At 38.5% G+C, this 25,817-nt stretch overlaps 1 long non-coding RNA gene across 1 annotated transcript in view; it reads right to left on the reverse strand.

Moving 5' to 3' along the window:
- The window catches only part of LOC111094926, a 72,962-nt gene extending 48,255 nt beyond the window's left edge, over nt 1-24,707 (reverse strand). Inside the window, exon 1 of the long non-coding RNA XR_005385963.1 lies at nt 24,618-24,707. This is a non-coding gene — a long non-coding RNA (uncharacterized LOC111094926). The remainder of the gene's footprint in view (nt 1-24,617) is intronic.
- Between the last annotated feature and the right edge of the window lie 1,110 nt (nt 24,708-25,817).

The following is a 25,817-nucleotide window of genomic DNA, read 5'->3' on the forward strand; positions in this document are numbered from 1 at the left end:
CTGTCCCTCTCAGTGTTTTCTGGAACCCCAATTATATGTAGATTTTTCTTTCTCAGCCTATCGTTTATTTACCTTAATCTTTCTCATGGTCTCTTAATTGTTTTACTCTTTTTTTTTTCTCAGCATCCTTCTTTGCCATCAACTTGTCTTCTATGTCACTCATTCTTTCATCCTTCTCATTTACCCACGTCATTAGGACCTCCAGTTTGGATTGCATCTCTTTTAACTGATTTTTAATTTCGGCCTGATTAGATCTAAATTCTGCAGTCATGAAGTCTCTAGAATCCCTTATGTTTTTTTTTTTCAGAGTTACTAGTAGCTTTATTTTTGTGCTTCTGAGTTGGCTTTCTGACATTTAATTGTAATGCATATTCTGTAACTCTGTTGCAGAGAGTACTGTTTCTGATTCTTTCTTTTCTGGTGAGTTTTTCCTTCTCGTCATTTTGTTTAGGGCAAAGTGGCTGTATGAGTGGGCTGAGTTAAGAATATCAACTACAACCTAAGTAAATTTAACCCAAATGATTCTGACGAGTTCAAAGACCAGAGGTTGAAAACAAAGTCAGAATGAAATAAAACAAAACAAAGTGGAAAACAAACAAAAAAATAGTAAAAAATAAAAAGCCATGAATCCCAAAGAAGAAAAGAAATGAGAAAAAAAGGAAGAAAAAATCAAAAATGAAGAGGAAAAAATAAAAAGGAGAAGAGGGAAAAGGCAGGCACTGGGAGATGGTGGTGGTGATGAAGTTGTAGTGGATGGAGAATGTAGTATACCTGAGGGGCCCCAGAGGGTGATCCTCTTGATTCTGAGTATATTAAGTTCTGTATGTTAGATGATGCTCAGTCCCAAATTTATATAAATCAGAAATACTTGTAAAAAGCCCCACCATTGACCACCAAATCATAAGTGAGATAAAAGAGGGGGGCAGAATGGGAATGAATAGAGAATATAATCTCACAGAATGAACCAGCGCAGTATACCACATGGCTCTCAGTGCATGCTGGTCATGTTTTAGAAGGTTTTTACTTCCACCATTGTAGAACAAAATGAGGCAGAGAAAACAAAAAACACAATACCAAAAAAATATTTTGTATATCTCCGAAAATTGAGTATGTTGAAGGGAATCCAGAAGTGGAAAATATATTTAAGACCTGTAATTGTAGAAATATGAAAGTCAAAAAGGAAGAAACTTAAAAATGAAGAGGTGGTAAAATATTGTAGTTAAGGTGGGAAAAGAGAAAAAATATTGCAAATTTTTATTCTGATATAAAAACAAGTTGTACTGGAAAAAAGGAGGGGGTAAAGGAGGGGTATCTTCTAGTTGTATGTACTGTAAATCCCTTAGACTTCTCCTGGAGCTTTCCAGCGCTGCTCGGTAAAGAACTTGGTCTTCCCCTGTTCTTCCAGCTGGTCTTCTTTGGGAGGAGTATTCTGTGCTGATTCTCAGGTGTGTGTACCTGGGGGAGATGCCCCACCCCCTGTCATGTGCTGGGCTCAGTGGGAGCCATTTACTCCATGAGGCCTCTGTTCCCTGGTGACCCTGACTCTCCCAGGCACAAGGTGAAACAAGGAGGAAAAACAACACAGGTGGCAGCCAGATTTCTAGCCCTGGAGTCAGTTCCCTACTAGTAACTAACACGGTCTCCCAGTCCACACTGGCCTAGATCATCTCAGGTTGGCACAGGTGAGCTGATCTGCACAGCTTGGGGGTACCTAGCAGAAGGAGATTCCTTGTTGTCCTGTGCCCTCCCCACCTCCACCTGTCCCAGGGAGGATTACAGGATCATGGGCTATGTCTGCTCAGTGTCCTGGCATCTAGGTCCATTGCACTACTGGAAATTGTGCTCCCAGGTCTGTGGCTCCCGAAGGCAGCAGGGTGCAGAACCTTCCATCTGGAGTCACCTGCCTGCCTGACTGGCTTCTCCCAGATGCTCTGCAGGGTGCTTGCTCCAGCCCTTTATAGAGATGGTCCCACAGTTTGTGTGCACTTTCCCCCAGGTGCACTTCCTCTAGGTGCACTTCCCCAGGTGCACTTCCCCCAGGTGCACTCCAGGAAACTGGAGGCTTCACTGGCCCTCCTGCGATTCTGCCGGATTCATCTGCTAAGTGCTTTTCTGTCTGGGAAGAATCCAGTGTGGATTTTTTAAAGTTCCTGCTTCTCGAAAGCTGGGTTTTCCTGTCCTGGAGACTTTAGCAGCTGGCCTTAGCCTGGCTTCTCGTGATGCCCCTCCCCAACTTGATTCTTTTTTATTTTATTTTATTTTCTGCCTTCCTACCTTGTTAGAAGCAAAAACCCTTCTCTCTGTAGTGTTCTGGCTGTTCTCTCTTTAAGTTTCAGGTTGAATTCATAGATGTTCAGGATTGTTTGAAGGTTATCTAGGTAAGTTGGTGGGGCCAGGTAAGTTGATGACCCCTACTCCTCTGCCATCTTGTCCCACCTCCACTGTAATCGCTACTTTTCTAGTTCCTCTATATTTTAACTAATTTTTTTTCTGTACCCCAGGACAGATGAATCTGTTCAAAACCAGTACTGCCCCTTATTGCTAAAGTTCACAGTGTTGGTGGTGGGCATTCCATTCATTATCTACATCTCCTTGTGGTCTCGTTTGTTGCACAGAAGTTGCTTAGTCAGCCCTCAGTTCTTCTTCAGGAGGATTTGCTCTATAAATAGATGTGGATTCAATGTGTCCATGGAGGATGTGAGCTTAGAGTTCTTACATTGCTATCTTGGAATACAAATCTCTTCTTTTTTTTCTATATTTCCATAAGCCATTTAATATTCTTTTCTAGAATTTTTATTTTCATCAAATTTCCCAGTTACAAGTTTCCAGGATCTGATGTTTACTGTTTTATTTTTTTAAAGAAATCAGTACATTTGCTAATCAGTAGTCTTCAAAGATTAACAGAAATGTTCTTGGACTGGGCTACTTTGAAAAATAGTGGCCAAATTCCAATTCTGGGCCCTTTGAAGCCTTAAGGCATCTAACTTGAGACAAGGTGCACTCTAAGTATGCCTTTTCCCTACTTAAACTCTTTCCAGAATTAATAAGCTATTGATGGAAGTAGACTTCAAGAGAAAACTGAGCCTAGAGAGACCATGGCTTTGGTAATGGTTTTGTAACATTTGTCAATGAGTTCAGAAAATACTATATTCTGAAAATATTTTACATGTATTATTACAATTTAGTGCTTGAATAGTCATTTATTCATTCAACAAAACAAATTTAATAACTATTACAAATACGGAAATGCATCAGATATGGGACCTGCTCTTAAGAAGCTCACAGTCCAGAGAGATGATAATAACTGAAAAGGACCTTTGATACTAAGTGGCAGGACTGAGAACAACTTTATTTGCTAAAAATACTCATATTTTCATAGCCATATTGTCCTGTAATTTACCTTATGTGGCATCTAGAAAATAACTATATCATCAATGGAGACAGCATGATAGAAAGATATTAGCCTTATCAGGAAATATAGACCCCATTCTTAGCTCTGTCACTGCCTGTCCAGTGTGACCTCAGGCCAGTACCATTGTCTTTCTCAGCCTCTATCTCCCCATTTGTAATATGATCAGGTGGGAGAATATTAAATAATCATAATTAGTTCTTTCCCAAATTATACATGCCAACCCAGAATGTATCATAAAGCTTCAAGTAGATTCTCTTAGTACTGCTTGTACTGAGCATATTTAACAAAACTGAAGTATATAGTAATCACTTCTTCTCTTGATCAAGCAAGAAATAGAGCCTTATCTATTAGATTTTCATAAATTCTGGATCAGCTAAAGTGAGGCAATCCGTGAGAGCACAGAGCATGTTAATGAAAGACAGTCTTAGGCTGGAGATACAAACAGTTCTTTGTAAAAACAGAATTGCAGAATAACTGGAATAAAGAAAAATTCTATACATCTAGGTTTCCTCAAGCTAAAAGAAATCTGTCTTTCAACAGTACGAATAAGGTCAACAAAAGAAAAGGGTGGGTAAAACAGGAAAAGAACTCACATACTATGTTCCAGACTCCCTGGTAAGCTTTGACAGGAGGAAATTTTTTTTTTTTAATTTTTTTTTTAATTTTTATTTATTTATGATAGTCACAGAGAGAGAGAGAGAGGCAGAGACATAGGCAGAGGGAGAAGCAGGCTCCATGCACCGGGAGCCTGATGTGGGATTCGATCCTGGGTCTCCAGGATCGCGCCCTGGGCCAAAGGCAGGCGCCAAACCGCTGCGCCACCCAGGGATCCCTGACAGGAGGAAATTAAGGCAACTACGCCTCCAAAGAGTTAATTAATTATTCATCAAGAATATACTTTTCCGGATCCCTGGGTGGCGCAGCAGTTTAGTGCCTGCCTTTGGCCCGGGGTGAGATCCTGGAGGCCCGGGATCGAGTCCCACGTCGGGCTCCCGGTGCATGGAGCCTGCTTCTCCCTCTGCCTGTGTCTCTGCCTCTCCCTCTCTCTCTCTCTCTGTGTGACTATCATAAATAAATAAAAATTTAAAAAAAAGAATATACTTTTCCCCCAAATCCACCTATGTATTCAATGTAATCCCTATCAAAATTCCAATGGAGTTTTTCACAGACATAGAAAAGAATCCTAAAATTTGTACGGAACCACAAAAGGCTAAAGAGCCAAAGCAATCCTGAGAAAGAAGAACACAGCCAGAGGCAAAACACTTCCTGGTTTATGCTACAGAGATATAGTAATTAAAACAGTATGGTACCATAGTAAAAATAGACACATAGACCAACTTAATAGAATAGAGATCCCAGAAATAAATCCCCACATATACGGTCAATATTTGGAAATGAGGCTAATAAATTGAAAGAAGAAAAGATAGTCTTTTCAACAAATGGCATTGGGAAAACTGGATAACTACATGCAGAAAGACATCCCATGGATGGCAAAAGAGTAGGGGTCCTTGATTCATCTGGTCCACCAAACATACCTAGATAATTTTCAAAACATCCTGAACACCTACGAATTCAACCTGAGATGTAAAGAGAGAATAGCTGGAATGCTACAGAGAGAAAAGTATTCACTTCTCACAAGGCAGGAAGGCAGAGAAGAGGAACTCTGGGAAAAGGAGCCATGGAAAGCCACTGCAGGAAAGCCAGGCAGCAGAGAATTGGAAACTTTATCAATCTGGCCTGAAAGAGTCTTCCCTGGCTGAAAAATGCTCAGTTGGGAAAGAGGGTAGAGTCACAGGAGGAGCAGTGAATTCTCAATATTCCTGGAGACACAGTAAGAATAGGGATGCCAGGGAAAAAGCTCACCACAAACTGTGGTCTGATCATGGTAAGGGGCTGGAATGCCACAACCTGCCTTGGGCACCTGGGAGAAATGTACCAGGTAGGCAGGCTAGCACCTGAACTTTCTTTACTCCCCAGCCCAGCAATGATCAGAATTTGGGTTATCCTCTATTCCCTTTGGGAGAGGTGGACCCTGAAAATGCAAATCCAGCAGCTCAGGGCTCTCAGTCCCAGGGTTCCACAATGGACAAAGCAAGTTATCCTCTGTTGCCTCCAGAACAGGCGGAACCAGGGAGGGCTCAAGACAGTGAGAGCTCTCCTGCTGCTAGGTGCCCTTCAATTTGTAGAGAGCAGTGTCTCCACAATTGCCCCCAGGAGGATCTAGGCCAATGTACACTGAGGGACTGTAGTTGGATCAAGTGGGGGAACTCTTGACTAGGGGCTGGATCTCTGGCTGTGGCCATTTTTTTTCTTTTCACCTTTCACCTGGGAGAGGTGCAGCCTCTAGGGAATAAAGGCTCCACAGGACAAACAGCTGCACACTGAGCCTGTCCACCTGGCAAGAGGCAAGACATCTCTGCCCAGGCAAAGACACCTGAGAATCAGCTGGCCCCACCCCCAGAAGAACTGCTGGAAGAACAGGGGAAGAGCAAGTTTTCTGAGCAAGCATCACTGGAAAGTGCCAGGACTGAGAGAAAAAAGTATATAGAACTCAATGCTTTTTTTTTCTGTAGAATTCATTCATCTTTCAGCTTAAAAACTTCCAATATTTTTTTCTCTTTTCCTGCCCTAACTATAATATTTTACCAACTCATTATTTTTAAGCTTTTTCCTTCTTACTTTCATATTTCTCCAATTACGTGTCTTATATATATTCTTCATTTTTGGATTCCTTTCAATGTATTCAATTTATTTTGGTAGATATATAAGTTATGGGTTTTTAATTTTTTGTTTATTTGTTGGGGGGGGTGTTGTCTTCTCTTGTTTTATAATGGTGGAAATTAGTACCTTCTAACTGACCGAAATATACTTGGAACCAAGTGGAGCACCATGCTGTCCATTCTGAGATTAATATTCTCTCTTCCTTCCCATTATGCCCCTCTATTTTATCTTGTTTCTGTTTTTGTGGTCAATGTTGGGTCTCTATATAAGTTTCACTGGTTAGAAGGTGCTAAATTTGGAACTTAGAAACTTCCAACATACAGAACAAAATACACTCAGAACCAAGAGGATCACCCTCTAAGTCAACTCTGTGAGACCATATTTTCTCTCCACCACCACTTCCTCCCCACTTTTTTTCAAAACAAATTTACTGTTTTTATTTTTCACTATCATGGTCTTCTTGTTTTGTTTTGTTCTGTTTTTCTTTTTCTTTTATTTTCTGGTCTCTGACCTCTTCATAATAGTCTAGGGTGAATTTTACTTAGGTCTTGGCTGATATTTTTGACTCAGCTCACTCATACAGCCACCCTGACTGGACAAAATGACTAGAAGGAAGAATTCACCACAAAAGAAAGAACCAGAAGTAAAACTGTCTACCAGAGACCTACTACATATAGATTTAATACCATGTCAGAGATACAATTCAGAAGTACAGAGAAGCATAGTTATAAAATTACTGGTGGCTCTGGAAAAAAGCATAAAGGACGATTCTCGTACTGCAGAATTGAGATCTAATCAGGGTAAAATTGAAAATACTTCAACTGAGATTCAGACTAAACTGATAGCTATAACTGCTAGGGTTAATGAGGTAGAAGACAGTGAGTGATAGAGAAGACAAAGGAAAGGAAGGAAGCTGTGGAATAAAGAGAAAAACAATTAAGAACCCACAAGGAGTGGCTTTGGGAAATAAAGGATAGATTGAGAAGGAATAATATTTGTCTTATTACGATTCCAGAAGAGGTAAAGAGAGAGAGAGACAGAGACAGAGACAGAGAGGCAGAGAATCACAAAGTATATTTGCACATATCATAGCTGAGAACATCTGTAATCTCTGGAAGAAAACAGGCATTCATATCCAAGAGATAGAAAGGACTTCTTAAAATCAACAAACACCAATCAACATTCCAATATATAATAGTGAACGTTGCAAATTTCAAAGATAAAGAGAAAATTCTAAAAGCTGCCAGAGACAAGAGATTCTTAACATATTTGGGGAGAAATGTCAGGTTAAGAGCAAACCTATCCACAGACACCTGGCAGGCAAAAAAGGGCTAGCATAATATATTTATTGTACTAAACAAGAAAAACATGTAAGCATCCTTTATTCAGAAAAGCTATCATTTGGAATAGAAGGAGATATAAAGATCTTCCAGGATACACAGAAACTGAAAGAATATATGACTACCAAACTAGCTCTGCAAGAAATACTAAGGGAGACACTGTAAGCAAAGGAGGGAAAACAAAGAAACAATCTGCAGAAACCGGGACTGTATAGGTAATACTATGACACTAATTTCCTATCTTTCAATAGTTACTCTGAATGTGAACTGGCTACATGATCCAATCAAAAGATGCAGGGTATCAGAGTGGATTAAAAAAAGCAAGACCCGTCTATATGCTGTCTAGAAGAGACCCATTTTAGAACTAAAGACACCTCTAGTCTGAAAATGAAGGGGTGGATAAACCATTTACCATTGAAATAGTCCTCAAAAGAAAGCTGGGGTAAGAATTCTCATACCAGATAAATTAGATGTTACAACAAAGACTGTAATAAGAGATGAAGACGGACATTATATCATACTTAAAGGGTCTAGCCAACAAGAAGACATAACAATTATGAATATTTATGCCTCTAATGTGGGAGCAACCAAGTATATCAATTGATTAATAACCAAAGCAAATAAATACATAGATAATAATACATTAATAGTAGGAGACTTCAACACAGCACTCTCAGCAAAGGACAGATCTCCTAAGTCGAACATCTCCAAAGAAATAAGGGCCTTGAATGACACAATGGATTTGACAGAAATATACAGAACACTCCATCCTAATACAATGGAATACAAAATATTCTCAAGTGCACATGGAACATTCTACAAAATATACAACATCCTGGATCACAAGTCAAGCTTCAACTGATACAAAAAGATTGAGATTATAAAAGAAAAAAAAAGATTGAGATTATATGCTGCAAATTTTCATACCACAATGCTTTGAAACTGGAGCTTAATAGAAGAGGATATTTGGAAGGAACTCAAACACCTGGAGGTTAAACAGTATCCTATTAAAAGATGAATGTGTCAACTAGGAAATCAGATAATTTAAAAGATTCATGGAATCAAATGGAAATGAAAATACAACCATTCAAAGTCTTTGAGATGCACCAAAGCAGTCCTAAGAGGGAAATATATTTCAATACAAGCCTCCCTCAAAAAATTGGGAAAATCTCCAATATACAAGCTAACCTTGCACCTAAAGGAGCTGGAGAAAGAACAGCAAATAAAACCTGATCCAAGCAGAAAAGCGATAATAAAGACTAGAGTAGAACTCAATGAAATAGAGACCAAAAGATCTGTAGAACAGATCAATAAACCAAGGAAATAGTTCTTAGAAAGAATTAATAAGATAGGTAAACCTGTAGCTTCACTTGCTAAAAAGAAAAAAGACTCAAATTAATAAAATGACAAATAAAGAGCAAAAATCACAACCAGTACCAAGAAAACGCAAGTGATTTTCAAAACGTATTATGAGCAAGTTTTTGCCAACAAATTGGGTGATCTGGAAGAAATAGATGCATTCCTGGAAACCTACAAATTACCAAAACAAAAACAGGAAGGAAGAAAACCTGAACAGACCAATAACCAGCGATGAAATTGAAGTAGTTATCAAAAATCTCCCAAGAAACAAAAGTCCGGGGTTAGATGACTTCCCAGGGGAGTTGTGCAAAACATTTAAAGAAGAAATAATACCGGGCAGCCCGATGGCCCAGCGGTTTAGTCCTGCCTGCAGCCCAGGGTGTGATCCTGGAGACCTGTGATCGAGTCCCACATCAGGCTTCCTGCATGGAGCCTGCTTCTCCTGCCTGTGTCTCTCCCTCTCTCTCTCTGTGTGTGTCTGTCATGAATATATGAATAAATTCCTAAAAAGAAAACAGAAGAAATAATACCTATTCTACTAATGCTGTTTCAAAGGATAGAAAGGAATGAAATACTTCCAAACTCGTTTTATGAGGCCAACATTACCTGGATCCCCAAACCAGATAAAGACCGCACCAAAAATGAGAATTATAGAACAATATCCCTGATGAACATGGATGCAAAAATTTTCACCAAGATATTAGTGAATAGGATCCAACAATACATTAAACAGATTATTCACCAAGACCAACTGGGATTTATCCCTTAGATGCAAGGGTGGTTCAACATTCATAAAACAATCAATGTAATAGATCACATCATTAAAAGAAAAGACAAGAAGCATATGATCCTCTCAATAGGTGCAGAGCAAGCATTTGATAAAAACAGCATCTAAGCCTGATTAAAACTCTTTAAAGTGTAAGGATAGAGGGAACATTTCTCAATATCATGAAAGCCATTTATGAAAACCCAACAGCGAATATCATTCTCAATGGGGAAAATCTGAAAGCCTTTCCCCTAAGATCAGGAACATGACAGAAATGCCCACTCTCACCACTGTTATTCAACATTGTACTAGAAGTCATAGCCTCCACAGACAACAAAAAGAAATAAAAGGCATTCATATTGGCAAAGAAGAATTCAAACTCTCCCCTTCACAGATGACTTGATATTGAATACAGAAAACCCCAAAAAACCATCTCAAGAATGTTAGAACTCATACAGCAATTAAGCAATGTGACAGGATACAAAATCAATTCACAGAAATCAGTGGCATTTCTGTACATTAATGATGAGACTGAAGAAAGAGAAATTAAGGAATCAATCCCATTTACAATTGCACCCAAAACCATAAGGTACCTAGGAATAAACCTAACCAAAGAGGTAAAAACATAGGAATAAACCTAACCAAAGAGGTAAAAGATCTATACTCTAAAAACTACAGGACACTTATGAATGAAATTAAGGAAGACACAAAGAGATGGAAAAATAGTCCATGCTCATGCATTAGATGAATAAATATTGTGAAAATTTCTATGTTATCCAGATCAATTTACAGGTTCAATGCAATCCCTATCAAAATACCATGGACTTTCTTCACAGCTTTGGACCAAATAATCTTAAAATTTATATGGAACCAGAAAAGACCCCAAATAGCCAAAGGAATGTTGAAGAAAACCAAAGATGAGGGCATCACAATGCCTGACTTCAAACTATATTATGAAGCAATGATCATCAAGACAGTATGGTATTGGCACAACAACAGACACATAGATGAATGGAACAGAATAGAGAACCCAGAATTGGGACCTCAACTCTATGGTCAAAAAAGGAAGAAAGAATATCTACTGGAAAAAGGACAGTATCTTCAATAAATGGTGCAAGGAAAATTGGACAGCCACATGCAAAAGAATTAAACTGGGTCATTCTCTTACACCATACATAAAGATAAACTCAAAATGGTTGAAAGATCTAAATGTGAGACAAGAACTCATCAAAATCCTAAAGGAGAACACAGGCAACACCCTTTTTGAACTTGGCCACAGCAACTTCTTACAAGATACATCTATGAAGGCACAGGAAATAAAATAAAAAATGAACTATTGGGACTTAATCAGGATAAAGAACTTCTGCACAAAAAAAAGAACTTCTGCACAGAAAAGGAAACAATCAACAATACTAAAAGACAACCTACAGAATGGGAGAAGATATTTGCAAATCCAATCCAGTCATGAAATGGGCAAAAGACATTAACAGACATTTCTCCAAAAAAGACATACACATGGCCAAAAAGCACATGAAAAAATGCTCTGCATCACTTGCCATCAGGGAAATACAAATCAAAACCACAATTAGATACCATCTCATAGCAGTGAGAATGACTAAAATTAAAAAGACAGGAAACAAAAAATGTTGGAGAGGATGTGGAGAAAGGAGAACCCTCTTGCACTGATGGTGGGAATGCCAGTAGTACAGCCACTCTGAAAAACAGTGTGGAGGTTCCTCAAGAAATTAAAAATAGAGGTACCCTATGACCCAGCAATTGCACTACTGGGTATTTACCCTAAAGATAAAGATGCATTGAAACGCCAGGACACCTGCACCCCAATGTTCATAGCAACCATGTCCACAGTAGCCAAACTGTGGAAGGAACCACAATGGCCTTTCACAGATGAACAGATAAAGAAAACATAGAATACACACACACACACACACACACACACACACACAATGGAATATTACTCAACCATCAAAAGGAAGGAATACCTACAATTTGCTTCAACACAGAAGGAACTGGATGACATTATGTTGAGAGTGAAATAAGTCAATCAGAGAAAGCCAATTATCATCTGGTTTCACTCATATGTAGAATATAAGACATACTGAAAGGGACTATAAGGGAAAGGAGGGAAACTGAGTGGGGGGAAATTAGAGAGGAAGACAAACCATGAGAGACTCCTAACTCTGAGAAACAAAAGGTTGAGGAAGGGAGTAGGGTGAGGGGGATGGGGTGACTGGGTGACAGGTACTAAGGAGGACAGTTGATGGGATGGGCACTGGGTGTTTTACTGTATGTTGGCAAATTGAATTTAAGTAACAAAAAATTACATGGAGAAAGATGAAACTGAATGCCTATCTGATACCACCTACAAAAATTAACTCAAAATGTATCAAAAACATACATGTGAAACCTGATTATGTAAAATTCCCAGAAAAAAACATTAAGAAGAAACTTCCTGACAGAGGACTAAGCAAAGATTTTTTGGATGTGATACCAAAGCACAAGCAACAAAAGTAAAAATGAAGAAGTGAAACATCAAACTAAACATCTTCTAAACAATAAAAAGTTAAAAAATTAAAAGGCAGCCTATGGAATAGGAGAATATATCTGCAGTCCATATATTGAATAAGGGGTTAATATTCAAAATATATAAGAACTCATTCAACTCAAAAACAACATGCTTTTAAGAATGAGCAGGTGAAGTAAATAGGCATCTTTTTCCAAAAAAGACATCCAAATGGCCCATATGTATATAAAAATATATTCAAAATCTATAATCAACAGGGAAATTAAAATCAAAACCATAATGAGATACTATTCAACACCTAATAGAATGGATATTGTCAAGAAGACAAGTGTTGTCTAGAGATAGCAAGTATTGGTGAGGATATGGCAAAAGGGAATTCTTGTGAATTGTTTTGGGAATATATATTGATTTAGCCACTATAAAAACAGTATGAAGTTTACTCAAAAATTAAAAATATAACTACCATGATCCAGCAATACCACTTCCAGATATATACCCAAAGGAAATGAAAACTGGATATTGAAAAACATATCTATATTCCATATTCATTGTAGCATTATAATAGACAAGATATGGAAACAACCCTAAAATCCATCAACAGATGAATGGATAAAAATGTGTTTTTTATACACAATGAAATAAATCCTGCCTTTTGCAGCAACATGGATGGACCTTGCAGGCATTATCTTAGTAAGATAATCCAGACATAGAAAGACAGATATTGTATATCATTTAAAAGTAGAATCTAAAAGAGCCAAACTTACAGAAATGGAGAGTAGAATGATTGTTACTAAGCTATAGGGTGTGGATGAGTTGTGGTAAATGTTGTTAAAGGGTATAAGCTTTCAACTAGAAGATGAATAAATTCTGAAAATCTAATGAACAACACAGTGATTCTGGTCAACAATACTATATTATATACTTCAAAATTTCTAAGAGAATAGATCTGAAATTTTTCACCACAAAAGTAGAAATAATTTTGTGACCTAAGAGGGATATTTCCTAAAGCTACAGTGGTAATCATATTGCAATATATAAATAAATCAAAACAACCTATTGTATACCTTGAACTTACACAATGTTATCTGTAAAGTATACCTCAATTTAAAATTATATTTTTACTTCTTATGTGAAAGACACTCTTCTAGGTCCTTAGGATACACCAGAGGGGGAAAAACAGAAATAAATTTAATAAAATTAATAAATATACATTCCCAAATCCTGAATTTGAAAAATACAATGCAACATGATGAGGAGCTTGAATTATAATCAACCATCCCTCCTCAAAATTAATTGCTCATTTAGATAAATGTCTGAGACAGAATTTAATTAAAAATTACCTTCTGTAACATGGAAAGGTTTTCTTCTCTTGTCTATACTGCTACAGTATCCATTTATGTCAAGGGCTGAATTAATCATATTTCTTAGTTTATGGCGCTTATCACCACTGGTAAAAGCAAGATTCCTCTTTAGTTTATATTTACCTATCTATATGTTTATCCGTGTATTTATTTTTCTCTTTTATTTTCATTACCCACTTTTATTTCCCTTCCTTTTTTTATTTTTTAAATATATTTTTTATTGGAGTTTGATTTGCCAACATATAGTATAACACCTAGTACTCATCCCATCAAGTGCGTCCCTCAGTGCCTTCAACCAGTCACCCCATCCCCCCGCCCACCTCCCCTTCCGCTACCCCTTGTTCATTTCCCAGAGTTAGGAGTCTTTCATGTTTTGTCACCCTCTCTAATTTTTCCTACTCACTTTCTCTCCTTTTCCCTATAATCACTTTCCCTATTTTTTTATATTCCCCATATGAGTGAAACCATATAATGATTGCCCTTCTCCGATTGACTTACTTCACTCAGCATAATACTCTCCAGTTCCATCCACGTCAAAGCAAATGGTGGTAATGGCTAGGTAATGTTCCATTGTGAATATATTCACATCTTCTTTTTTTTATTATTATTTTTTATTTACGATAGTCACACAGGGAGAGAGAGAGAGAGGCAGAGACATAGGCAGAGGGAGAAGCAGGCTCCATGCACCGGGAGCCTGACGTGGGATTCGATCCTCGGTCCAAACCACTGCGCCACCCAGGGATCCCTATTCACATCTTCTTCTTCTTCTTTATCCTAACCATACTATTCTACAGGCACTTATTCAATTCACGAACCTTGCATGGTTCTCTGATTGAATGTCACTTCCTCAAAGAAGACTGTCCTGATTTCTACATATAATACCACCTCCTTGTCATTCCCTACCCACTTACCCTGTCCATTATTTCTTTACAGAAAGTACCATTACTTAAACTTTAATTATTTACCTCATTTAATATAATGTAAGCTCCATAGGAGTAGGTACTTTGGATTATACACCACTGTATTCCTAGAGTCTAAAACAGTGCCTGGCATATAGTAGGTGGCCAAGTGATAGTTGAAGAATGAATGTATGAGTAAATGAATAAAGTTAAATTTATTCCCCAGTAATATGAGGCAGTTGAGAAGTCTCCACTTATAATTCATATATCTCCAAAGAGTTTATAATTAATGTATACATTTATAATTAACCCTATGCTTTGTTTTTACTTTTTATTGAGGTGTTCCTTCAAATACTACTTTGTGCCAGACACTGTGCTAAGTATTGCAGAGATCAATGGTAATAAGGCAAGATAATACTTTCTCACAAGGAGAATGCAGTCTAATGATCAAAATGGATACATAAATAGGAGCTTTCAGGGAAGATGGTGATGTATGAGGACCCTAAGCTCACCTCATCCCAGAGATAGAACTAGATAACTCTCATATCGGTGTAAACAACCCATAACATGTGTCAAAGACTGGCAGAAAAATGAACTCCACAGCTAAATGTAGAAACGGTTCTACACACATGAGACTAGGAAGGGTGGAGATGTCATCAGGAGCTAAAGGGAACAGAAGGACTGTATGCATTCAGGAAGGATCCCACAGGCATGAAGAGGGGAAAGAAGCAGTTTCTCACACTGTGAATCCCACATGGGAAATATGAATTCCTATAACATTTGGCTTTGAAAACCACAGTGGCCAAATATTGTGAGTTCTTACAACCAATGGGACTTAAAACCTGGAATTCTTTTTTAAATTTTAATTTCAGTATAGTTAGCATACAGTGTTCTGTTAGCTTCAGGCATACAATATAGTGATTTAACAATTCCTTACATCACTCAGTTCTCATCATAAGTGCCTCCCTAGTCCCATCATCCATTTCACCCATCCTGCCAAACACCTCCTCTCTGGAAACCATCAATTTGTTCTCAATAGTTAAGAGTCTGTTACTTGGTCTTTCTCTCTCTCTCTCTCTCTCTCTCTCTCTCATTTTTCTTTGCTCATTTGTTTTGTTTCTTAAACTCCACATATGAGTGAAATCATATGGTATTGGACTTTTTCTGGCCAAATTATTTTACTTAGCATTATTTTCTATAGCTCCATCCATTTCATTGTAAATTAAAGCTTGGAATTTTAAAAATTGGTGGGCTCAGGTCTGAGAGAGCTGGGAGGGTAAGAAGAAGCTGAGTCCTCATTCCTAAAGTGACAGCACAATGAACACTCCATAGAGATAGAGATAGAAGCAGCAGTGTGAGAAAAACCTGGAGCATACAGGAAGCAGATTTATTTATTAATTGGAGACATCTATCTGAAGGGCAGGAATCCCTGGGGGACTTTTATAGCAACACAAGAGCTGGCAGATGCTATTTCCCTTCTCCACCCACACCCACTATACACAGTTACCTGTGCTACACTAACTACCTAACTTACTTAAACCCCACCTCCTATTCTCCCTGTGCATTGCATATTGGCCCCCCTCCAATACACTCTTGGTCAGAGCCCATCCAGGGCAATGCCACAGACCTGGCAATGTACAAGAATCCCTGATGGAAGCCACATCACTCCAAAGTGATGCCTGCCTCAGGGAAAGGGAAAGATAATGACACAGGCCTGATAGACTCTGACACCAGCAGAGGGCTAGGGGCAGACATCTGGTCTGACTGCAGGTGACACCCACCAACAAAAGCTTTTCAGGGGAAAACACACTGCAGTTTAGTGCTACTACATCTCTGGCAAAGGCTTGGTGGCATTGGAGTTGACTCAACTCAAGTGCAAGGCAGCCACAGACTGGTCCACTAACACCATAAGAACAAATATTGCACACAACAGGTAAAGAGAACCACTGTGGATAACTAACTGAAAGGAAAAGCAGCTCAGTCACAACAGCAGCATGTGCACATCATACATAGGAGACACTCCTAAAGCATCAGGTTCCAGTGAACAGGAGACACTGTACTGCAAGGCATTGCAGGATCTCTTACTCATAAGGCCACTGCCTTATAGAGCAGGAAATATAATGGACTTTCCTAACACACAGAAACAGGCACAGAAAACTGCACAAAATAAGAAGACAGAGACATATATCCCAAATAAAAGAATAAGACTCATATCAAGAGACCTAAATGAAAAGGAGATGAGTCGTATGCCTGATAGAGAATTTAAAGTAATGGCCATAAAGATACTCACTGGATTTCAGAAAGAAGTGGGGGACCTTAGTGAGACCCTCAACAAAGACATAAAAAGAACCAATCAGAGATGAAGAACACAATAAATTAAATTAAGTGTACATGATACAGGATGCCTGGGTGGCTCAGCGGTTTAGCACCTGCCTTTGACCCAGGGCGTGATCCTGGAGTCCCAGAATCAAGTCCCACATTGGGCTCCCTGTGTAAAGCCTGCTTCTCCTTCTGCCTGTGTCTCTGCCTCTCTCTCTCTCTCTCTCATAAATAAATAAATAAAATCTTTAATTTTTTTAAAAAATAAAAGTACATGATATAGAATAAATACTATGCTAAAATAAGCAGAAGAATGAATCAGCTACCTGGAAAAAAGATGATGGAAAGTAATCAAGCTAAAGAAATGAGAGAAAAAATATGCAAAAAGACAATAGACTTAGAGAACCCAGCAACACCATCAACTGTAGTAACATTTGTATTATAGGGATCCCAGAAGGATAAGAGAGACAAAAGAGGGCTTAAAATTTATTTGAAGAAATAATAGCTGAAAACTTAACTTATCTGGGGAAGAAAATAGAAATCCAGATAAAAAAGGCACAGATATCCTGCAACAAACTCAAACCAGTGAAGTCCACAATAAGCTGTATAGTAATTAAAATGGGAAAACATAGTGATAGAGAATTTTAAAAGCAGCAAGAAAAAAAAAGCAGTTACATACAAGGGAAACTGAATAAGAGTACTAGCTGATTTATGAGCAGAAACTTTGTAGGTCAGAAGAAAGTGGCATGATATATTCAATGTGTTGAAAGGAAAAAAATTCTGCAGCTGAAAATATTCAGCAATGCTATTATTCAGAAAAGAAGGAAATATTTAGTTTCCCAGACATGATAGGATGGATAAAAAACCAAGACCCATCTATATTCTGCTTACAAAAGACCCATTTTAGACCTAAAGACATCTGCAGATTAAAAATAAGAGGATGGAGTAACATCAGTCATACAAATGGAAGTCAAAAGAAAGCCAGAGTCACAATACTTATATCAGAAAACTAGACTTGGGGGGGGGGAGGAGCAAGACGGCGGAAGAGTAGGGCCTCCAAATCACCTGTCTCCACCAAATTACCTAGAAAACCTTCAAATTATCCTGAAAATCTATCAATTCGGCCTGAGATTTAAAGAGAGACCAGCTGGAATGCTACAGTGAGAAGAGTTCGCGCATCTATCAAGGTAGGAAGACGGGGAAAAAGAAATAAAGAAACAAAGGCCTCCAAGGGGGAGGGGCCCCGCGAGGAGCCGGGCTGAGGCCGGGGCGAGTGTCCCCAGGACAGGAGAGCCCCGTCCCGGAGAAGCAGGAGCTGCACCAACCTTCCCGGGCGGAAAGGGGCTCGCGGGGAGTTGGAGCAGGACCCAGGAGGGCGGGGATGCCCTCGGGCTCCCTGGGACAGTAACAGAGCAACTGCGCGCCCAGGAGAGTGCGCCGAGCTCCCTAAGGGCTGCAGCACGCACGGCGGGACCCGGAGGAGCTCGGAGGGGCTCGGGCGGCGGCTCCGCGGAGGGGGCTGCGCGGCCCCGGGAGCAGCGCGGAGGGGCTCGGGCAGAGGAAGAGGCTCCGTGCAGAGGGGGCTGCGCGGTTCCAGAAACAGCTCAGAGGGGCTCGGGCGGCGGCTCCGCGGAGGGGGTTGCGCGGCCCGGGAGCGCGAATCCACCAGCGCAGGCTCCGGAGCACAGGGCGCCGGGACACAGCCCAGGATCCGGCCGCCCCCCGGGACAGGCAGAGGCCGGGAGGGCCCAGGACTGCAAGGAAGCTCCTGCCCCGAGCTGAGCAGATCAGCGGCCCCGCCCCAGAGCCTCCAGGCCCTGCAGACGGAGTTCCTGCCGGAGCTGAATCCAGGTTTCCAGAGCTGGCCCCGCCACTGGGGCTATTCCTCCTGAGGCCTCACGGGGTAAACAACCCCCACTGAGCCCTGCACCAGGCAGGGGCACAGCAGCTCCCCCAACTGCTAACACCTGAAAATCAGCACAACAGGCCCCTCCCCCAGAACACCAGCTAGACTGACAACTTCCAGGAAAAGCCAAGGGACTTAAAGTACACAGAATCAGAAGATACACCCCGTGGTTCTTTTTTGTTTTGTTTTGTTTTGTTTTTTTTGTTTTGTTTTGTTTTGTTTAGCTTTTTGATTTGTTTCCTTCCCCCACCTCCTTTTTTTTCTCCTTTCTTTTTCTTTCTCTTTTTCTTCTTCTTTTTTTTTTCTTTTTTTTTCTTCCCTTTTTTTCTCTTTCTCTTTTCTTTCCTTCTTTCTCTCCTCTCTTTTTCTCCTTTTCCCAATACAACTTGCTTTTGGCCACTCTGCACTGAGCAAAATTACTAGAAGGAAAACCTCACCTCAAAAGAAAGAGTCAGAAACAGTCCTCTCTCCCACAGAGTTACAAAATCTGGATTACAATTCAATGTCAGAAAGCCAACTCAGAAGCACTATTATACAGCTACTGGTGGCTCTAGAAAAAAGTATAAAGGACTCAAGAGACTTCATGACTGCAGAATTTAGAGCTAATCAGGCAGAAATTAAAAATCAATTGAATGAGATGCAATCCAAACTAGAAGTCCTAACGATGAGGGTTAACGAGGTGGAAGAACGAATGAGTGACATAGAAGACAAGTTGATAGCAAAGAGGGAAACTGAGGAAAAAAGAGACAAACAATTAAAAGACCATGAAGATAGATTAAGGGAAATAAACGACAGCCTGAGAAAGAAAAACCTACGTTTAATTGGGGTTCCCGAGGGCGCCGAAAGGGACAGAGGGCCAGAATATGTATTTGAACAAATTCTATCTGAAAACTTTCCTAATCTGGGAAGGGGAACAGGCATTCAGATCCAGGAAATAGATCCCCCCCTAAAATCAATAAAAACCGTTCAACACCTCGACATCTAATAGTGAAGCTTGCAAATTCCAAAGATAAAGAGAAGATCCTTAAAGCAGCAAGAGACAAGAAATCCCTGACTTTTATGGGGAGGAGTATTAGGATAACAGCAGACCTCTCCACAGAGACCTGGCAGGCCAGAAAGGCTGGCAGGATATATTCAGGGTCCTAAATGAGAAGAACATGCAACCAAGAATACTTTATCCAGCAAGGCTCTCATTCAAAATGGAAGGAGAGATAAAGAGCTTCCAAGACAGGCAGCAACTAAAAGAATATGTGACCTCCAAACCAGCTCTGCAAGAAATTTTAAGGGGGACTCTTAAAATTCCCCTTTAAGAAGAAGTTCAGTGGAACAGTCCACAAAAACAAGGACTGAATAGATATCATGATGACACTAAACTCATATCTGTCAATAGTAACTCTGAATGTGAACGGGCTTAATGACCCCATTAAAAGGCGCAGGGTTTCAGACTGGATAAAAAAGCAGCACCCATCTATTTGCTGTCTACAAGAGACTCATTTTAGACAGAAGGACACCTACAGCCTGAAAATAAAAGGTTGGAGAACCATTTACCATTCGAATGGTCCTCAAAAGAAAGCAGGGGTAGCCATCCTTATATCAGATAAACTAAAATTTACCCCAAAGACTGTAGTGAGAGATGAAGAGGGACACTATATCATACTTAAAGGATCTATTCAACAAGAGGACTTAACAATCCTCAATATATATGCCCCGAATGTGGGAGCTGCCAAATATATAAATCAATTATTAACCAAAGTGAAGAAATACTTAGATAATAATACACTTATACTTGGTGACTTCAATCTAGCTCTTTCTATACCCGATAGGTCTTCTAAGCACAACATCTCCAAAGAAACGAGAGCTTTAAATGATACACTGGACCAGATGGATTTCACAGATATCTACAGAACTTTACATCCAAACTCAACTGAATACACATTCTTCTCAAGCGCACATGGAACTTTCTCCAGAATAGACCACATATTGGGTCACAAATCGGGTCTGAACCGATACCAAAAGATTGGGATTGTCCCCTGTATATTCTCAGACCATAATGCCTTGAAATTAGAACTAAATCACAACAAGAAGTTTGGAAGGACCTCAAACACGTGGAGGTTAAGGACCATCCTGCTAAAAGATGAAAGGGTCAACCAGGAAATTAAGGAAGAATTAAAAAGATTCATGGAAACTAATGAGAATGAAGATACAACCGTTCAAAATCTTTGGGATGCAGCAAAAGCAGTCCTAAGGGGGAAATACATCGCAATACAAGCATCCATTCAAGAAGTGGAAGGAACTCAAATACAAAAGCTAACCTTACACATAAAGGAGCTAGAGAAAAAACAGCAAATAGATCCTACACCCAAGAGAAGAAGGGAGTTAATAAAGATTCGAGCAGAACTCAATGAAATCGAGACCAGAAGAACTGTGGAACAGATCAACAGAACCAGGAGTTGGTTCTTTGAAAGAATTAATAAGATAGATAAACCATTAGCCAGCCTTATTAAAAAGAAGAGAGAGAAGACTCAAATTAATAAAATCATGAATGAGAAAGGAGAGATCACTACCAACACCAAGGAAATACAAACGATTTTAAAAACATATTATGAACAGCTATATGCCAATAAATTAGGCAATCTAGAAGAAATGGACGCATTCTTGGAAAGCCACAAACTACCAAAACTGGAACAGGAAGAAATAGAAAACCTGAACAGGCCAATAACCAGGGAGGAAATTGAAGCAGTCATCAAAAACCTCCCAAGACACAAAAGTCCAGGGCCAGATGGCTTCACAGGTGAATTCTACCAAACAGTTAAAGAATAATAAATATCTATTCTTTTTGAAATTCTATTTCAAAAAATGGAAAAGGAATGAAAACTTCCAAATTCATTCTATGAGGCCATTACCTCATTACCTGATTCCAAAACCAGATATGGAAACTAGTAAGAAAGAAAACTACAGGCCAGTATTCCTAATGAACACAGATGCAAAAATTCTCAAGAAAATTCTAGCAACACATTAAAAATATAATTTGCTACAAACAAGTGAAATTTATTTGTGGGTTGCAAGAGTAGTTCAATATTCACAAATCAATCAATGTGATACATAACATTAATAAGAGAAAGGATTACCAATAAAATAGAAAATAAGAGAAAGGATTAGAACCATATGATCCACAAAAAAGAACCATATGATCATTTCAGTAGATGCAGAAAAAGCATTTGATCAAGTACAATATCCATTCATGGTAAAAAAAAAAAAAAACCCTCAGCCAAAGTAGAGTTTTTTTAGATTTTTATTTATTCATTCATGACAGATAGAGAGAGAGAGAGACAGAGGCAGAGACACAGGCAGAGGGAGAAGCAGGCTCCATGCAGGGAGCCAGACGTGGGACTCAATCCCAGGTCTCCAGGATCATACCCTGGGTCAAAGGCAGGCGCTAAACTGCTGAGCCACCAGGGCTGCCCAGCAAAGTAGTTTTATAGAGAACATACCTCTACAAAATAAAAGCCATATATGAAAACTCCACAGTTAACATCATCCTTAATGGGAAAAAACTGAGAACTTTTCCACGAAGATCAGAGATAAAACAAGGATATCCATTATTAGGACTTACTCAACATCGTACTGGAAGTCCTGGCTGCAGAAATCAGAGAACAGAAAGAAATAAAAGGCATCCAAATTGTCAGGGGTAAGTAAAACTTTCAGTATTTGCAGATGACATGATACTCCATACAGAAAAAAGGAAAGACTTCACAAAAAACTGCCAGAACTGATAAAGGAATTCAGTAAAGTTGCAGCATACAGATCAATGTATGGAAAAATCTGTTACATTTCTATACACCAACAATGAAGCAGCAGAAAGGGAAATTAAGAAAACAAACTCATTTACAATTGCATTCCAAATAATAAAATACATGGAATAACCTTAACCACAGAGTTCAATGACCTGTACTCTGAAAGCTCCAAAACGCTGATGAAAGAAATTGAAGAGGACACAAATCTAAAAATACTCAATGCTCATGGATTGAAAGAAAAAATTATTAAAATGTCTATGTTACCCCAAGCAATTCACACATTTAATGCAATCCCTATTAAAATGCCAGCAGCATTTTTCACAGAACTAGAATGAACAATCCTAAAATTTGTATGGAACCACAAAAGACCCTGAATGGCCAAAGCAATCTTGAAAAGAAAAGCACAGCTGCTGGCATCACAAGTTGATACTTTAAGTCATATTATGAAGCAGTACTTATTAAAACAGTATGATATTGGAACAAAAACAGAGACATAGGTGAATAGATAGAATTAAAAACCCAGAAATAAATCCACAATTATACAGTCAATTAATCTTTGACAAAGAGGAAGGAATATCCAATGGGAAAAAACATCTCTTCAACAAACAGTGTTGGGAAAACTGGACAGAAACATGAAAAAGAATGAAACTTTCTTATACCATACACAAAAAATAAATTCAAAATGAATTAAAGATCTAAATGTAAGATGTGTAACCATTAAAATCCTAGAGAGGAACATAGGCAGTAACCACTTTGACATCAGCTGTAGCAACTTCTTTCTAGGTATGTCTCCTGAGGCAAGGGAAACAAAAGCAAAAATAAACTATCTAGCTAAAATGTTTCTGCACAGCAAGGGAAACAAGCCACATAGCTAAAACGGGATATACTGAATGGGAGAAGATATTTGCAAATGACATATCTGAGAAAGAGTTATTATCCTAAATATATAAAAGACCTATAAAACTCAACACCAAAAGACACACAAATTATCCAATTAACCAATTGGGCGGAAAACATGAACAGACATTTCTTCAAAGAAGATACACAGATGGTCAACAGACACATTAAAAGATTTTCAACAGATGTGCAACTCATTATCAGGGAAATGCAAATCAAAACTACAGTGACATATCATCTCACGCCTGTTAGAATGACTAATATCAAAACCTCAAGAAACAATAAGTAGGTGAGGATGTGGAGAAAAAGGAACTGTTGCACTGTTAAAGGGAATGCAAACTGGTGCAGTCACTGTGGAAAACAGTATGGGATTTCTTCAAAAATTAAAAAATAGAGCTACCCTATGACTCAGTAATTCCAGTACTGGATATTTACCCAAAGACTATGATTACACTAATTTGAAAGGATATTTACAACTCTTCGTTTATTGCAGGACTATTTACAATAACCAAATGATTGAAGCAGCCCATGTGTCCATGTATAGATAGATGGATAACAAAGAAATGGTATATATATCATATATATTATATTCATATACATATTCATAAACAGTGGAATATTATTCAGCCATATAAAAAATGAGATCTTGCCATTTACAACAATATGAATGAAGCTAGAGAGTATAATGCTAAGTAAAATAGAAATGTGTCATAGTAAAATAAATACTATATGATTTCACTCATACATTGAATTTAAGAAACAAAACAAATGAGCAAAGTAAAAAAAAAAAGAGATAAATCAAGAAGCAAACTATTAATTATAGAGAACTGATGATTACCAGAGGAAGGTAAGTGAGGGAATGGGTGAAATATGTGAAGGGGATTAAGTGTAACTTTATTTTGATCAGCACTAGGTAACATATAGAATTGTTGAATATATACATGAAAAAAATAGAACACTGTATGCTAACTAATTTGGAATAAAAATAAAATGTATACATAAATAGATCATTATAATATGATGTTAAAAATGGGCTTAATAAACATGTGGACAAATTCCATTAGATCTAAAAGAAGGAAGCAATAAAGTTTGGATGGACCAGAGATGCCTTATACACAAAGTGACATTTCATTAATTCTTTCGACAAATTTCTGGGTCCTCTACCATATGTCTAGCTTGCATTAGAGGCCATTGACATAGCAGCAACTGTGACTGAGGCCCAACATGAAAGAAAGCTGAGTACCAGAAAATAAGCATTTGCTTACAAAACAGATGAAAGCAAGATATAATCCAGGACTCACTTGATTGCCAACACAAGCGAGTCTTGCCCATGTAGTTGATAAGTCCAGCAAAAAGGACGTTTGGCAGCCATTTGGAAGGATACGTGCCCTGGAAAGAGAAAACAAACAGGTTTCAAATAAGCTCAAATAGGCTAAGTAATTTAACATTGCTTCAGTCCCTGAAATGGAAAGGTGAGCCTGAAAGTACACTCTGTTCTAATGGTCAGGTCATGTTGGAGCCAGCTTCTCAGATCCCAATGCACAGAAAACTGAATTTGTGAAGTACATTTGGAACACAACTAAAACCAGAGGTTACATCAGCATATTTCAAAATGGTGTGGTAAAGGGCATAAATATAAATTATTCAACTACCCTTGGATGACCTCACTTGCTATCAAAATCTTTTAATATCTGGGAACATTTGCTCTATATCACAACCACTATTATAAGTCACAATACCAAATGTTCCAAAAGTAGGCATTAATTTGTGATGAAGCTTCTTCTCACATGGGCAACTCTACATAGCATGCTATAAAGTGAGGAGCTTCATGGATTTATAATAGCACAAGAAAAGTACTCTATAAAGTACTTTGCTTCAAAGTTTTAAATGATCACAGTTAATATAATTAATAGTATAAATCCAAGAATATTTTATTAGTTCTTTTAAACTTTATTTAATTAGGTTCTTGATGTCTCTGAGTGGCACCAGTTAAGACAGCTAGTAATAAATGTAAAGGTTAGAAAATACATATCTAAACTTTAGTGCAAGTGCTTAAACTATATATATAATAGACTATTATCAGAATCCAACATGTTACATACTTGTTGATATTGTGCATTTATCATGCACAAAGAAATGTGTATACCAAACCAACAGGCATGAACCTTAGTTGTTCACTTGAGTGGACATGTACAGGCTGCATTTAAAGAAAGACTAGGACAGAACTAGCACTTTCATTAACAATTACAAGCTTAGAAGAAGGTTAAATATAAAGTGTAGACCCACCAGGAGCCTTATTTCAATGTCTGCATGAAAAACAAATTAACCATGCAGGCCAGGTTAATGCATAACTGGTTTCTAAAGAGTCTACATTTAGTGCAAAAAACATTTTGACATTTGAGTGTAATTTTTTAGTACAGTTATTTATTTTTTTTATTTAAAATCAATTAGCCAATGTATAGTAATCATTGCTTTCAGATGTAATGTTCAATAACTTACCA

This window comes from Canis lupus, chromosome X (assembly GCF_011100685.1).
Source record: "Canis lupus familiaris isolate Mischka breed German Shepherd chromosome X, alternate assembly UU_Cfam_GSD_1.0, whole genome shotgun sequence".
NCBI lineage: Eukaryota > Metazoa > Chordata > Mammalia > Carnivora > Canidae > Canis > Canis lupus.